The sequence below is a fragment of the Calidris pugnax genome, unplaced genomic scaffold (genome assembly GCF_001431845.1).
Source record: "Calidris pugnax isolate Ruff unplaced genomic scaffold, ASM143184v1 scaffold20, whole genome shotgun sequence".
Lineage (NCBI taxonomy): Eukaryota > Metazoa > Chordata > Aves > Charadriiformes > Scolopacidae > Calidris > Calidris pugnax.
This window is the reverse complement of record NW_015094510.1, coordinates 21,062,102-21,077,712: the sequence shown is the minus strand read 5'-3', so window position 1 is coordinate 21,077,712 and position 15,611 is coordinate 21,062,102. Positions and strand designations below refer to the sequence as shown.

The following is a 15,611-nucleotide window of genomic DNA, read 5'->3' as shown; positions in this document are numbered from 1 at the left end:
AAATCTTTAAAAAAGTATTTTGAAAGAGAAAGAAAAAGTTCCTGTCTTCTCAATTACATGAATGAAGCCCTGAGAGTGTCAGAGTTGCTATTTCAAGTTGTACACGTAATATGAAAATTACACAGAATCAATACCAGCCCTCTCCTCATTATACAATGATGAGAATTTATCCCACACAACCAAATCCAAACCCAAATTCTAATTTGATAAACAATCCAGCTCATTGCAGATTATCTTTGTTGATGCTTTATGAATACCAAAAGCCCTTATAGGGGAGAACCGCCACCTATGAAAAGTGAGGAAGGAACTTTATGTGGAATATGCTGTGTTTTGCCAATCCCAGGCTGAGAAAAATTCCCTTTAGGGTCACAGGGCAGGTTTAAGCAGCTTTTAGGCTGCAATATACTGCAAAACTACTACAGCCCAGCGGGAGGGAGATGCAGCTTACTTCATCATGGTCCACTCCTCTGCTGTTTCCACAATTCAGTACCACTTCTAGGCAACAGAATATAATTCAGCTCTATGATATAAGTAGGGGTGATATCTATCCTGCAGACCCTTTCTGCCATTAATCCATGCCATTATGCCCACAGAGTCCTGAGATCAGCTCAACGGTCAGTAAACTGTGCCTGAACTGTACCACAGGCACCAGTACTGTGTCATGCTTACCTTATGTCCCCCTTTTATGATTCACCTATTACCTGTGTGTGTAACAATCAGCTTTCTGCTTTCTATTTTGTATGAACCTCATCATTTCAGTGGTCTCTGTGTCCCATGGCATCACACACACCTTTATCCATGCCCCGGCAGGCAGCAAACACACGTTAAAGAGCCAATTGTCAGTGCTTGACAAAATAGTAAAAGGCTCAACTACAACCACCGGTCCCTCAGTGGGTCTGGATGTCTTTCCTCTACACACACACCGAGTTTCACATCCATGTTGGAACACAGCAGCTGTGAGCCTGGTACCCGTCTGCCTTTTTGGTTGAAATCAGACAGCATTTTAAGAAATTACTGGGGAAAGGAGTGACCAGCAGACAAAGCAACACGGTTGCATGAGCTGTGTATCCTTTGGAAACCAGGAAATGAAATAAGTAATTGGATTCTGTAATAATTGACTTTGTCTCAGTGGGTCCAAATTAATCCAACGGATTAATATTTGTGAAAAGAAAGAAAGAAAACCTCATGATCCCATTTATTTTTCCTCCCCAACTATCTGCTGCCAGCACAGGTTAGCAGCTCTCTCCTTTTTGTTTATTGCCATTCATTTTATATTCAGGCAGACACATATTTTAATCTGAGCTATTCCAGGAAATTATGGAGATGTTGTGGAGTTGCTGCAGATTTTCACCAAGGTAACTAAACTCAGAAGATATATATTTTTTGTCTTTTTATTTTGCTTGTTTTTCAGTTCTATGCCCAGCCTTTCAGTTCTTTACATCTGCATTGCTGCATCAAGTCTCCACTTCAGAGGAATATTCCCCAAAGTCCCTGTTCCTTGAAACACAGTATTTTCTTTAAAAGGCAGAAATGACTTTGTGGTCTGACACTGGAATACCTGAGGGATTTCTACTGAACTTACCATGTGAATGTTGACAGAATCAGCAGGAGACAAATAGAAGCTTTACTCTTCTAAACAGGGTCGTGGAAATGCCACTGTATTTATAATGGAATGTATAAATCCCCAAATCCCTTTGTTCATTGTTCTGCCAAAACTTGCTCAAACTAAACTAAACAAAAAACACTTGTGCAGCAATTCTGTTAGATTACACCAACAACAGAGGAATAAATGAACATTCTAGTCACAGTCTATAGCAGTCTCTTTCCAAAATTCCTCGTTTTCCACCATACTGATTTATGCCTAACGAAGAAGACGACTTATCATGCACAGGCGCATTGTTATTATGTTAGAGGTAATATATTGCAAGGTCTGCAATAACAAAACAGTCACTGGACTTTGGCTGACAAAATAGGAAAAATCACTACCGGTGAAAACCTCCTGTGTTTGACTTCTCTTTGGCAGAGATCCCACCAGTGGGAATATCTCCAGGACACAATGCTCCACTTGCTACTAAAATACTCTAGTCTCATCTTCATTTGGAGTGTACATGGAGAGAGGAGGTAAACCAGCCACATCCTACTCTATTAATTCTTAAGTAATTAAAAAAGAACAGTGCTGAGCAGAACCTGAAAGACTCCGCATAACTACACAGTAAGTGTGGAGAGACATTGAGTGGACAGGACGAAGTGAGCAGACAACTAAGATTAGATTAGGATAGATTTATACCTCATTCTGACCCACTTCTCTTTATGAAATAGGGTCAATTACTTCAGACATGTTTAAAGTTATATTTGTGCACTCTCTGTCATGCAGCATGCTTTCCTCAATGTTCTTTCTTCTTAGAGAGAAAAATATACAGAAATTGAAAAGACAGGTATCCTACTCTCTTCTGTCTTAGAAAAAGGCCATGGGATGTAGCAAGGTACCTAAGACTTTTACCATTTATTCTAAACTGGTAACATGACTATATTTGTATTTGACATCTTTCATCACAACAAAAAGCAAGGCACAGAGGGCAAAAATTTAGCTGCACGCAAAAAAATAAATAAGGGGAATGTGCAGAAGCCAAGAGTCTTACAGTTCTGAGGACCGTATTAAGGAAGGGTAAATGACATGTCTCTCCCATCCCTTTCTGGGTTGCAAGTACAAAAATATCTCTAGCTCACTTCTGTTCCTTTGATGCAAACAAGTTTGCATCAGTGTAATTCAGGGTATGTCAATATGGCATTCAAAGGCATAATTTTGGATTGTGTGGATATACCCAACTTTTAAAATATCTAGTTCATGTACTCAAAGCACTGTAGCTGTGGATAGAGTCGAACACATTTTCTGCAATGTTGCCAGAAAATATAAACTACTGAAATTTTGTCCAGACTGGGTCCCATTATAGAACCCATTCAGTTCCATTTGACACGACTGCCACGCAGAAACCTCCTACCCCTCTGTACCGGATGGCTGCACCCGTACTGCCCACTGAGAGACTCCTTGGCCCATGCCCACTCCTGACACACGGCCAGCATTTGTTTATATGTAAAAGCACAGCCAAAATTGTGCCACCACAGTGCTCAAGTGAGCCAGGGACCAAGCTAAAGGATTGGATCTCTGCTCACCCACGTTGCTTCACACTTAGAGCATGTTTTGGGCTACTCTGGGTCTCTCCAAGACACCCAGGGACAGCCTGGGGGAGAGCTCACTCCAGGATCCATCTGCAACAGGCAGCAGAGGTATAACTGCACCAGGGGTGGCTTCCAACAATCCCAGCTTCAGACTCTTAAGCTCTTCCACATATCCTCCTGCCATGTCCCAGGGAATGCCACGCACTTTGTTGCACACTGTGCACTTGCCCTGCGTAATGTGGATGTGAGCCAGCTTGCCCATAATTGCTCTGTAGCATCCTCCTATTAAACAGAACAGAAATAGTTTATGGGGTATTGCAGAGATGCAGGATAACCCATTCTTCCATTCCCCTTTCTACATCCATGACATCTAGAGCCTTCCCTTCCTCACCCTAAACTGTCCTCTCTGCAACCTTCACAGCATGGACAACGTGAACTTCAGTTTAGTGGTCCCTTCAAATCTTTTACAGAACCCTTCTGTGCACTGGGAATTCACCGAAGGGATGTGATGCCCCTTGAACTGTCTGGTACTTTGGGTCAATTTTAAAGTGGCCCTCAAATCTAGGTCTGCAGGCCTATCTATACCATAAACCTCTATATTTGCCCTGAAGCAGTCCAGTTTGAAACTACCACGCTTCCAACACAGCCCAATTCCTCCCCGCCTGACTGCCTCTTCCTTCAGTTTGTTCAGTTTAGGCTGAAGGCTTAAGACTGGGAGGTCAGTGAGTGACCGTCCCACCAACTCCCTCATACTCCTCACTTATGACCCCTAGTTTTCTGGAACCTCTCCCTGCTGCCCATATGAAGAGACCAGCTGGAAAAAGAGCCACAGAATTCACACACTGCTTCTGAGGAGGCCTACTTTGCAGCTAAGAAGCACAAAATGTGGGCTGCTCTGCGGCGCATTAAGGAGAGAGATACAGATGGTGTAAGACAGCTCACGTGGTTCAGAATAATTGAGAGGGAACCTCAGGATAGACCTTACATATCAATGTAGACATATTATACTTCCTTTACAGATGGTGCACACCATGGCATATAGATGTACCAGAAGCTCTTCACCCCACAGAAGTAAAAGCTGCGTGCTTTCTAAATAAAAAACCCTCCACCACACAGCTAAAATGAAGCAATCAATAATCCTGCCACTAGGCCTATTTCTTGAGTTTGACAAGGTGCCTGCCTGATCAAAAAAAAAAAATAAAAATAAATTGTCTCTTTCTTAAATTATGGACACAAAGCAATTTCAGTTTTGCTGGGTACACACAGAGGACAGAGGATTCTCTCCATCCTTTCCGAATGAGACTGGGGGATATTTTGTTTTAATTAATTAAAGTCTGATGCTGCCACACTGCAATCAGAACAAGAAGTTCTGACTATATTATACTTTTCCCCCTTTTCTAAGCTCTTTCTGCTTTCTTGCTGCAAAATGCTTCTAGCTGTAAATTATTTCTGCATTTCAGATTTATACAGAAATATGTATAAACTAAATGAAGAAAAATGAAAATATATTCATGCAGCTGTTTCTGCCTATCACCTTTAATCTTTCATGCACTTTAAAATATGTGCTTCCCACAAAGGGAGAGAGAGATCTATTTTTGCTTTATGTGAATATAAAAGTAATTTGTTGCCATAGCAATATTTTTCCATCCAAATGCTCAGAACACCACAGTTGCTTCAGGTTTTGGGCAAACTGTAGCTATCCCAAAAAACCATGTAAAGCGTTATGCTTCAATAACCTCTTCAGTTCCATTATAATCACATCTTTCTGCTAGACATTATTAACCAAAAATAATTCAATACAGATGTTTATGTCTATACAAGCCTCCTCCCAGAGACCACTTTCAAAATCATTTGCTTGCATCTTGTTTAATTCAATTTGCATTAAATTTCTGCAGAATGGACTAAAAAAACACCCCACCAATCTCTATCCAGTGGGCCAAATTCTAAATCCCAGAGAAAGAGCGCACAAATCTAACGATGTTAATCCCCTGCACGTTGTACTTTCTTAAATTCCCCCCCCATCCCCTTGCATAGTGCTCTTTAGTAGGTTTCTCAGAGATGTTAGCCCTGTTCATTTCCATAGCAACCCTCTCCGCAGAGTGGAACAATTTGTTAAAATTGTTGGGGTTCAGCCTTTGAAAACAGCAATACTGCCACAAAGACTGGCACGAGCAGCCTCCCAGAGCTTGGGCTAGGAATCACAGAAGCAACATTTTTTTCACTTTAATTTTGACCCTGTCCTGGGAACAGCAACTTCCATGGCTCTGGGAGGACATCATGCAAGTTGGAACTATGGATTATGGCACAGTGTCTCACTGAAGCTGACTATGTATTCTTATTGCAGTATTACATTATGTTTAAATGCAAATAAAACAGAAACCAAATGAAACAAAATCCTCAAGATCTTAATAAAAAACCCCAAAAACCAGAACACACAGATGTTGGCAGCTTTCCACTTTCTTCCACCTACACCTCAGGAGCGGTTTCACAGCACAGGGGATTTGTGGAGATGGAGGCCGACAGCCCCAGCCCGCTGACAGCGCTCCTGGGCACGATGCCACGTTAAACTTCATCAAAACCTCCACACCGGCCACCTGGTGCTCATCTGTCCGGTGGAAGTTCTCCAGATGTGACCAAAGCTGAATCACTCCACACTTCATTTGGACAGGAAGGACTGTTTGTGTGCGAGTTGTTTTTTTAGTGTTTCTGACTGGATAGGAGTTGTGCATGTGTAATTGTCCTTGTTACCTTGCACACATTTTCACCAGCCCTTTACAGCTCATTTGTCTGTTTTGCTGCACACTTTCGCTACACACTCCAGAGCCTGTAAATCCTTTGGGGATATTTATTATACATCGCTCAGGGCCTGCTGAGCTTTTCTGTAAGACTACAATATAAACACTAAATAAACACGCATATTATAGTCCAGACATGCTCACACAGTATCTTATTTCTAAAAAAAAAAAATCTATTATATGCTTTCTTAATCCAGATGTAAATCATGATTTACTGTTGTATTAAATTGTCTCCATCTGTTTAAAGTGCACATGAAATGCAAAATGGTTTTTTTTTTTCCACTGTCACAGCCAACCTGAAATGTAACATGCACTTCTAATGCAACTGACTCCACTACAGACAGCCCTTCTTTTGTGCAGTCATTTGCACCGGCATTGTCTGAACGTGTCTTTTATATAGCAACACAGAGAGGGAAAGGAGATGGCACAAAACAGCAATGTAATTGCAAGCCCATGAAAAGTGATCAGGGAGTCTTCAACAGACAGATACTTGCAGCACATAAACTGCCGAAACATACTCGCCTTCAGGTGAAGTTTCATGGCTGGCTTAAGACTAACTAAATCAATATACTACTGCAAATAACCCAAGCCTTCTTGCCTTCCCTTTTGGCCCAGTCTGCAAGTTTCTGTCCACTCCCTTCTGCCAGCATTCTTCTCCTTGCCAAAGCAAGACTGGGAAATCGATCCAGCCAAAAGCGTTTTTGAGTTTTGCCAGGTTAGTCTTCAGTCAGATCAGTTTCCAGACCTGGCTGATCATGCAACCAGCCACGTAAACCCCAGTGCAGGAGTGAAATTACCCCTTTCAAGGGCATCACACACAGTGCAAACGGAGGTCAGTTAATCCCTGTTGTGAAAGAACACTCTTAACTGACGAGATTTCATATTGATAGTGTTCTCTAAGGGGTAATACACAAAATAACTATCAATCAGTATGTGTCAGGCAGTTTACTGCCAGAGGAAACAACTTACCGTAAACAATGCTTCTGCAAGGCAGGCGCATATTTAGATCACAATTTTACAGATAAGGAAAGAAATTGAACCACATTAACTTTTATCCCTAAGGTCAAAGAGAAAATGCATAAACCAGGATAGAAGGAGAGAACTCCTGCCTCTGAAGTCCTGCACCTTAACTACAAGGCTAGCTTTCTTTGTTATATGCACCTCTCTTTCATGTATGAGTGCATGCATATACACATATAGATTTATGTTTCATAACGAAATGTGTCTAACACTGTGAAAAAAAATATTTTTGTGGTCAAAACCAAAATAACGAATAATTTTATGAGCTCTACTAAGTTATAGGAGCAACAGGGAAAATTAACAAGTAGAACTATACATAGACTTCATTCTTAGTAGCAAGACTGTTAACTGGTTTTTACACCTTGGAATATGTAATAAAGAGCCATTCCATATTTTATACCGCTGACTTCCAAATCTGTTTTGAGATACTTCTTTTAAATGTGAAATTCAAATAATTTTGATTTACCAAGAATCCACAGGTGTTAGCAATATCATTGCATCAACGTATAGTGCTTATTACTATTATTTTATTGTTACGTTCAACTAAATGCCACTTGATAGGGAGGGAACATGAACTACTTTAAACACAATGATGAGCAGCTCTGGTTTTGCTTGTATCAACATCCTAGTTTTAGAAATGCCAGCTAACAATGAGCTTTATTGTACTGAATGGGATAGGTGATCAGGCACTGAACCATTTTCCTTCTTGCTGCCTACTTTCTCTCTGCAGTCAGGCAGTTCCACGTCTGGCAATACTCCAAAAGACATGGAGATTCATAAATGCAAATATGTATTAAATATGCAAACATTATGGATCAGTGTGCCCTGAAATATGCATGTTCTTAAAACATAGCAACATAGTTTCCTGATAATACGTAATGACATCTGACAGCTCATATTCTAAACAGATTTCCGTCTGGAAAGAAGAATTAGTGAGGAATACAAATAAAGGGATACAAGATAGTAAAATAAGTATGCTTACAGAAAGAAAGAAAATGCAAGGGCAAATATAAATCCCCTCTGTGCTGATCATGCTGCAGAAACTCCTGACCATGTTGCAGTACACGGTGCAGAAGGTCTGTTCCCCCAAATCTCATGGCAGAGGGCTTGGGAGAGGCTGGGAAAGGAGAGAGATGAACCTGGGAGCAGAGGTACGCCGATGAATCTGCAAGCATGCAGGCTTCCCAGCCAAAATCCTCTGGAAAGGAGGATGAAGCAACTGTAAAGGTACTCAAGGGGGGCGGATACACAACCCTCACAGACCTCTCCAATCCACGGCTCATTTATCATGCTTCAGGTCAGGGCTTTACCCTTCCTGGGGTCAGGGACTTGCTCCTCCTTTCGCGCAGCCAGGCATCCATCACAGCGGTGCAGTAAGCAGCTTCCCCAGCTGGAAATAACGTGCCAGAGAAAGATTTTATTTAAATAGGCAAAACACTGGGAGGGCCGTTCTCACTGTTGCCTAAAGGCCCTTTATACCACCCCGACAGCCAAGGGCAGGGATGTGGCATTAAGAGCCCGTGCAGAGAGGGCAGCTCTGTGTCGGACGGGTGTCAAAGCCACCCCTGTGTCCCAGCTCCTCCGGGAAGCCCGAGGAATGGCCAGACCACAGCCAGGGCAGAGCCACCCCCCCCAGAAACTCGCCCTGAGGGGCCTCACTCGAGAGGGCTCATGAAGGAGCCAAGTGCCCCGAGCAGCAGCCCCACCACCGCCCGCCGGACCCTCGGGGTGGCCCTGTCCCCTGCGGCCGGTTCCACCTCACGGAAACCAACCCTGAAGCCACGTTTACGCTCCTGGTTTATGCCAGAACCCAGGCCCCGCCTCACCCATGTGGGAGGCGGCCACCAGCCTGAATAAGACCCCCGCGGCCTTCGGGCCTCCCCGCGGGCCCAGCTCCAGGGGGGACGCCCCTTCCCAACACGGCCGGCGGGACGCCCAGCGCCTCCCGGCCCCTCCGCCGCCCCCGCCGCACACCCCTCGCCCTCCCCGCCTTCCCGGGCCCAGCGCGGCCCCCGAACACTTGCCCCGCCACCTCCTTCCTCCGGCGCCGCCACCGCCCGGCCCACAGGAGCGGCCCTCCCCGCCCCGGCCCGGGCGGCGCCCGCGCTCCCTCCCGGCTCCCCCGGGGAACGGCTCCCTTCCCTGGCTCGGCTGCTTGTCCTTCCATCTCCCTGTCCCTCCGTAAGGCAGAGGGAAGGAAAAAAACCTCGCCCGGGCCGTATCAAGGCGTCCCCTGGTCCAGGCTGTGGCTGGTGTGTGTCCCTGGGCTGGCCCGGAGGTCAGCGGCCCACCTGCAGCTGGACCTGAGCCCCCCAGCCTCTCCCAGTGCACCCCGACCTCAGTTCGTGTCAGTGGAAAGGTGGATGTTTGCCCAGGTTCACTCTACAATGGCCAAGAGTTTCCATAACTGCATATTTCAAAAGGGGGAGGAAAATCGGGACAGTTCTCTGACTTGCTCTGAGCAATACGAAGAAGGATGAAAGGTCACCAAAGTGGGTATAAAAGAGAAGGATCTGGGGCCATGGGAAGTACTGCCATGGGGGGGACAAAAAGCTTCCCCTCAGACCAGACACATCTTATGAGATAAAAGGAATAAGGAGTTGCATCTAGCTCTCCCCAGCTCTGACCTCTAGTCAGCGTTTCACTGCTGACTTGCTGCACAAAACTGCTGTGAATCATTGCATTTCTACTTGGGTTTTGTTCCCTTCCAAATAGCGATAAAGCGGTTTGCCGTCCTGTGAGGTGGTCCAGCTTCCATGGAAGAAAAGTGGTATATATGAGTCCTCTTGTTACTTAATGTGTGAATTCTGCCAGTCCAGGCAAAGTCCATCCATTTAGGACAAGAGGAAACGGCCTCAAGTTGCGCCAGGGCAGGTTTAGGGTGGATATTAGGAAAAGTTTTTTCACCAAAGGGGTTATCAAACATTGGAACAGGCTGCCCAGGGAAGTAATTGAATCGCCAACCCTGTAGGTATTTAAAAGGCGGGTAAACGTGGTGCTTAGGGACGTGGTTTAGTGATGATTTTTGTCAGTGTTAGGTTGATGGTTGGACTCAATGATCCTGAAGTTCTTTTCCAGCCTAGACAATTCTATGATTCTATGAGTCTATCATTTTGGTTTGTATTTGTACAGCACCTGATGCAGCGTGAATCCTTTTCTACTAGGGTTTGCAGGCAACTTGCAGAAGTACATTGAGTTAATTATAGGCATGCATGAATGCATGAGGAAAAATATCTTTTAGAAATAAAAGTAAAAAAAAATTTTCTGGAAGAGTGTCTCCTGAGGCAGCCGATTTGCATCAAAAACCTTCAACACTAACTGAAAGAAAAACGAGAGCAAACACAGTATCTAAATGAAAAATATAAACTCTCCAAACAAATATAGTTTCTGTATGAAATGTTCAAATCGTCGTCTTCCTTACAGAGCTACACAAACATACTAAAGACAGATTATCTTTTAATTTCAGCATTTGTTCAATTAATTACTTGGTATACTGCAGAAAAAACCAAGAGATAGCCAGTTAAAATCCCAATACTATAAATACATGCATGTGAGGGTTTTCTCATTTAGAAAGTTCAGGTGACCCATTTGTATTTGAAGAAGTTAGGGATAAAACGTGAGTTCCTGATCATGCTGATTCTGCAAATCCTTGCCTAGATGAAAGATGCCTTCACTCATCTGAAATAGGGTTTCTGTTCATGTTTTCCTCCCTCCCTCCCTCCCTTCCTTCCTTCCTTCCTTCCTTCCTTCCTTCCTTCCTTCCTTCCTTCCTTCCTTCCTTCCACAGCTCTACACAATTCCACCTCCCAGAGGCATCCCATTTGGTACCTCTCAATCAGCCTCTCTCTCTAGAAGGAGGAGGACCATGGGGGGATGATAAGGATGAGAGCTGGAAGTAATGAAGAGCCTGCCTGGGTGAGGTCCTCAGTGGGAGAGAAGGAAAATGCTAGAAAATGTGCCTGTAGGGAAAGCTCTTTGCAAGCATTTTGAATTTACCCACTGTGCAGGTCCTTAGCCAGGAAATAAAAAATTACAGGGGACTATGGGTTGGAAGCGCTTTTAATTCAACATAAAAAATGGACATCATGGTCCTCCCCCTTCTCCACCCTCTCTCCTGAAGGCACAGGATGAGCAGAGGAATGAATATAACTAGCACAGTTTTATACCCCAGGCAAATCTGCAACCTGAAAATGTAATGCAAATTTCTACTCATTTCAAAGCATATTTTTAATGCTTGTTTATATTTTTATTTGTATTTTCTCCTCTGACATTCAAAGCTCTTGAGGAATACTTCTCAGAAATTTACCAGAAATAGATCTGGAAGGAGGAGGATGTTGTTAGCACTGGAATATTGGTTGAGTGTCCTTAAGACAAAAATGTTAGCTTCCATAAGAACGTACAACGATATGTCCCACTTCAAGACAGAGTTTTGGTTCAGACACCTAAAGATATGTTCAAGCAGGCGTAGCCCACCTGAACTCAATTAGATAGCAATCTTTCCAATAAATAGAATTACTAGTATTACAAATTTAGCAGCATGACACAGATTGGCATATATTAAACCTGTTTATATAATCCACAAATAACTGTCATAAATTTTTAAAGAAATCTTTCTTGTCCTTCATTTTATAAACCTGCTTTCTACATTGCACTGGCATTTCCAGAGAGATTTTTCAAAGCAGTGTTCCCAGCTATATGGTTAGTTATATGATAGACAGCTTTAAGTCTTTTCTTGAAATACCTTTTTGCATCCTGGACACCTTACAGGATGTTTTTCAGAAGCCAGGTAGGAGTTAGCTGTAGCAAGTTCATTCTGTTATGCACTTCATAGATCATTCTTTTCATGCACCATCATGCACTTAATTCCCTACATGCATCACCCAGGGCATTAAATCAGATTTATGTAGAACACAAAATGCTCCCATCTCTTGCTTTCCTAGTTGCCTCAGAAAATTTCCATCATGTTTTAAGAAAAATGAATCCATGCTGTGAAAAAATGCTGGAACAAGGAAACTCTATTTATTATTGCTAATTAATTTGGATATCTGCAGGCATATACGTGTAAGGCAGTGAATGAGTATAAGCTTGACTCTTTGCAAGCATATAGTATTAAAAGCTGAGCGTGCATGGGCAAGACAACTCATTTCCTAAAGTCGGTAAATAATGCCTCTGTTGAAACAGAAATGCTCCATCAAATAACAAAACATTGGCAATAACAGAATGTTACTGACACTGTCTATGTTTTTGCATTTATTGCAAAACGCTTTTAAAATGGGGCTTCCTTCCTTCCTTCCTTCCTTCCTTCCTTCCTTCCTTCCTTCCTTCCTTCCTTCCTTCCTTCCTTCCTTCCTTTTTTGTCTTTTTCTTTCATTCTTTTCTCTAAATCTGTTTATTGTTTTTTCCAGAACTTTTTTTTCTTTAATTTCTGTTCTTGGAGGATTCATCAGCATTTGCTTTGGCTGTAGTTTTGTTTACACAGATAGAGAAGGCTTATCCACATAAAAGGAACAGCCTAACATGCCAAATTTCAGTGGAAGTGGACTTTTGTTCCTCATCTGCTGCTGTTTGTAAGCAATAAATAAAAATATGCTGATCTTGCTTTTGGGAGAGGTCAGTGGGAACCAGTGTTTGTCATCACCAGTCCACTGTGACTAACACTTAAGAATGGCAATCTAGTCCTAAGCATCCCAGTTATTTTTCTAGTTAGCTGCACGTCGGAGAGCCTCCAAAGGTATCCCTCCCCAGCTAAGTTACCTAAGAGCAGAAATTACCTCCTTCCAGATCTGGCCTAATCCTTTTTAATCTTGCTTTAAAGGCTGATAATTTTTTACTTTCACATGGCTGCCCTCCACTCTGCTCTTTTTCATCTCCTCGCCAGTAAATAAACTTCTCTGTCAGTACCACAGCTTGCTTAGAGATTTGCAAAAGCAGAACTTTGTTTTCTTCAGCCTCCAATGGTCTTTAAGAAGTGGCTGCTCATTTATACGCCAACCCCTCTTAAAGCATGAGGGCAAATCCTCTGGGTACATGAGCAGAGCTCATTAAATTCAGTAGAACCATGGCTCTGAGTCACCCAGAAGTCAGCTGTACACAGCTGTCCAACCCAGGAATTCACAAACAAAACAATCTAGTAAAAAATGAATTGGTAAAAAAAAATCTTTAAGGATGTGTCATCACATATCTTGCAAATGCTTTGCATTTCCTTTATATATATTATTTGACTTTAAAGGTTTCAGGAGCGGAAAGTCCTACAGCATTACAATAGGAAATTAAACTAAGGATCCTGTCATTTCTCTACTGACATGCAGTCTTTTATTTTTCATTATGAACACTGTCTAGCCCGTGATTATGCTGACCTCTTAGTTCCTTTGGCTGTGCACTTCTGCCCTTATTCTATAAGGCACCCAATTTACCATAAATTGGATATTAAGAGAATAAATTATTAATATATTTGTAACCTGGATCACAATTAAAAAGCAGGTCAAGTATGCAACTTGGATGGCTGGAAAAACTGTTTTCAGTGGTGTATTTACATCTTACAGCAGTGACCAAAAAGATATAAAGGTATACAATATATTTCCCTGACATTTTTTTACTGATATGGGACTTGTTTTGCAGGAGAAAGAGAAGGAAAACCTCAGGAATTTGGGAAAGATGGTTGTAAGGATTTATTGGTTAAGAACTAAAATCAAAGCCCCTTTCAGACTGTCAGGGAACTCCTATTAACTTCTGATTTTTTTTTTTTTTTTCTCAGAACATCATATAAAACATTACTACAAATATGTAGTACACTGTAAGAAATAGTACAACAGAGCCAGCTTCTTATCACTGTTGATGCTGGAAGCTAAAAGGAAACAAATGAAGTAACTGGAGATGCTGAGCTTGGGAATCAAATGGCTCCCACAAGGTATCTTGATATGTGTTACAAACTGGGGTTATGCACAGATGTATCATGCTATTCTGGCATGTTAGCATTTACATCACTGTAGGCATTATTTAGCCGATAAAAAAGGATGTGCCATTGTATTCCAGTTAATGTGCTTGTGTTAATTTTTATCCAAAAGGCTCTGTTTGGCCTTCTAAGTGAAGAAACTAAAGTTACTAGTGAATTTTTCAACCTCTCTTAATTCAAGAGGTGAAGGAAACAGGTAGCAGCCAACTAAGAAACCTTGTCTATCAAGTAAATAAGATAGTAAGATTTTCTCATGTCATATTTTCAATTAGAAATCTGATGTTTCTTGTATATCGGTATTTTGTTTCCAATACACTCCATTCATCTAGAATATGTTAGTGAGTTAGTATTCTGGTGATTTTAGCAATGGTCAGGGTTTTGGAAAGTCGCAACAATAGTATCATGCACAATAAGCAGAATAATAGCAAGTTCTGGGTCCTAAAATGACATAAAGGATTTTATCGCTTTGATTTCAAAGTAGTTGTGGCATGTCAGAAAGGCAGAAAATTTTACCCATTACTATCAATTTTAACAGATATTTGATCAGTTATTCCCATAATCCATTCATATTATCAGGTGCCTAATAACTGACACTATCATTACATTATATGCTAAAAGATCAGTGGGCCATAAAATTAGCTGATACTGTGATTGGTGATATGTTAATAGGATAAATTAAAGGTGGTACATATGCTAACATTTGCTAAAATGCTATGGTAAAATTATTTATTTAGCTGTATAAACGATGATGTTCAGTTGTTCATGAGCATATTTTTTAAAGTTTTACTTTTTCTGCTGAAATCTGATATACTTATTCTCAAATATGAGATAGTATTCTTAAGGAAAAACTTGTTAAATTATTTTCTAGATGAAACTAAGTGCGTGAGAAGGTGAGAAAGCCCTTTTATTCAGTCTTCATCTGAACAGCACTCATATTGCAATGAAAACTGCTGAAAAATTGAAATTTGTCATACACATAGTTCTTGAATATAGTTATGCCTTTCATTGGTCTGCTGAAAAATCAGATTTAAGATTATAGTGCTTTAATAACCTACTTTATACACAGATAGTAAATTATATTAAATGGATAAAAGCAAAAATCTTCCATTTTTTTATGGCATTCTACTTCTGCAAATATATTAAATAAGTGAATATTGATTAGATGATGTCTCAGGACTCCATTAGCTAAGAAGATGCAAGCACAAAAAGGTGGATAGAATTTAATACTTATTTGAGGATTGCAAATAAGATCTGTGAAAGGGTGTATGAATGAAGTCTGGGTCCCAGAAAAGACTTAATGGTACAGAAATATCCAGAGGTTTCTGCCATGGTGTAGCATGTTGTGTGGTGCATTAATTCTGTGGCTACCTATGAAACAGTGACGTGACTTTTTTTTCCTTTTTCTTAGACTTAATAGATAGCAAAAAATGGCAAAAATCCCATGCTTCGCAATAAAACACTCAGAAATTAGGATGCTTTGAGGTAAGCGTTGCCTCTCTGAGCTAAATCTTCCACCTCTGGTGTCCTTCTATAGGGGCTTGCATGAAGAGGGTCACCTCTCTCTAGCTTTTATTGTAGAAGGCCACCTGCGTGGGCATGGAGAAAGATGGGGTTGATGGGAATGGTGCAGGGGCTTCAGTGATTGACTTGATACAGTAAGCCTGGAA

General features: G+C 41.7%; 1 protein-coding gene across 1 annotated transcript in view; it reads right to left on the bottom strand.

The window, feature by feature from the left end:
- The window catches only part of LOC106902412 (probable tRNA methyltransferase 9-like protein), a 46,420-nt gene extending 37,509 nt beyond the window's left edge, over window positions 1-8,911 (bottom strand). The window contains exons 1-2 of the mRNA XM_014965828.1: window positions 8,819-8,911; window positions 8,256-8,382 (exon numbers count right to left, since the gene is read on the bottom strand). The gene's annotated coding sequence lies outside the window, so the exon portion shown is untranslated. The remainder of the gene's footprint in view (window positions 1-8,255; window positions 8,383-8,818) is intronic.
- Between the last annotated feature and the right edge of the window lie 6,700 nt (window positions 8,912-15,611).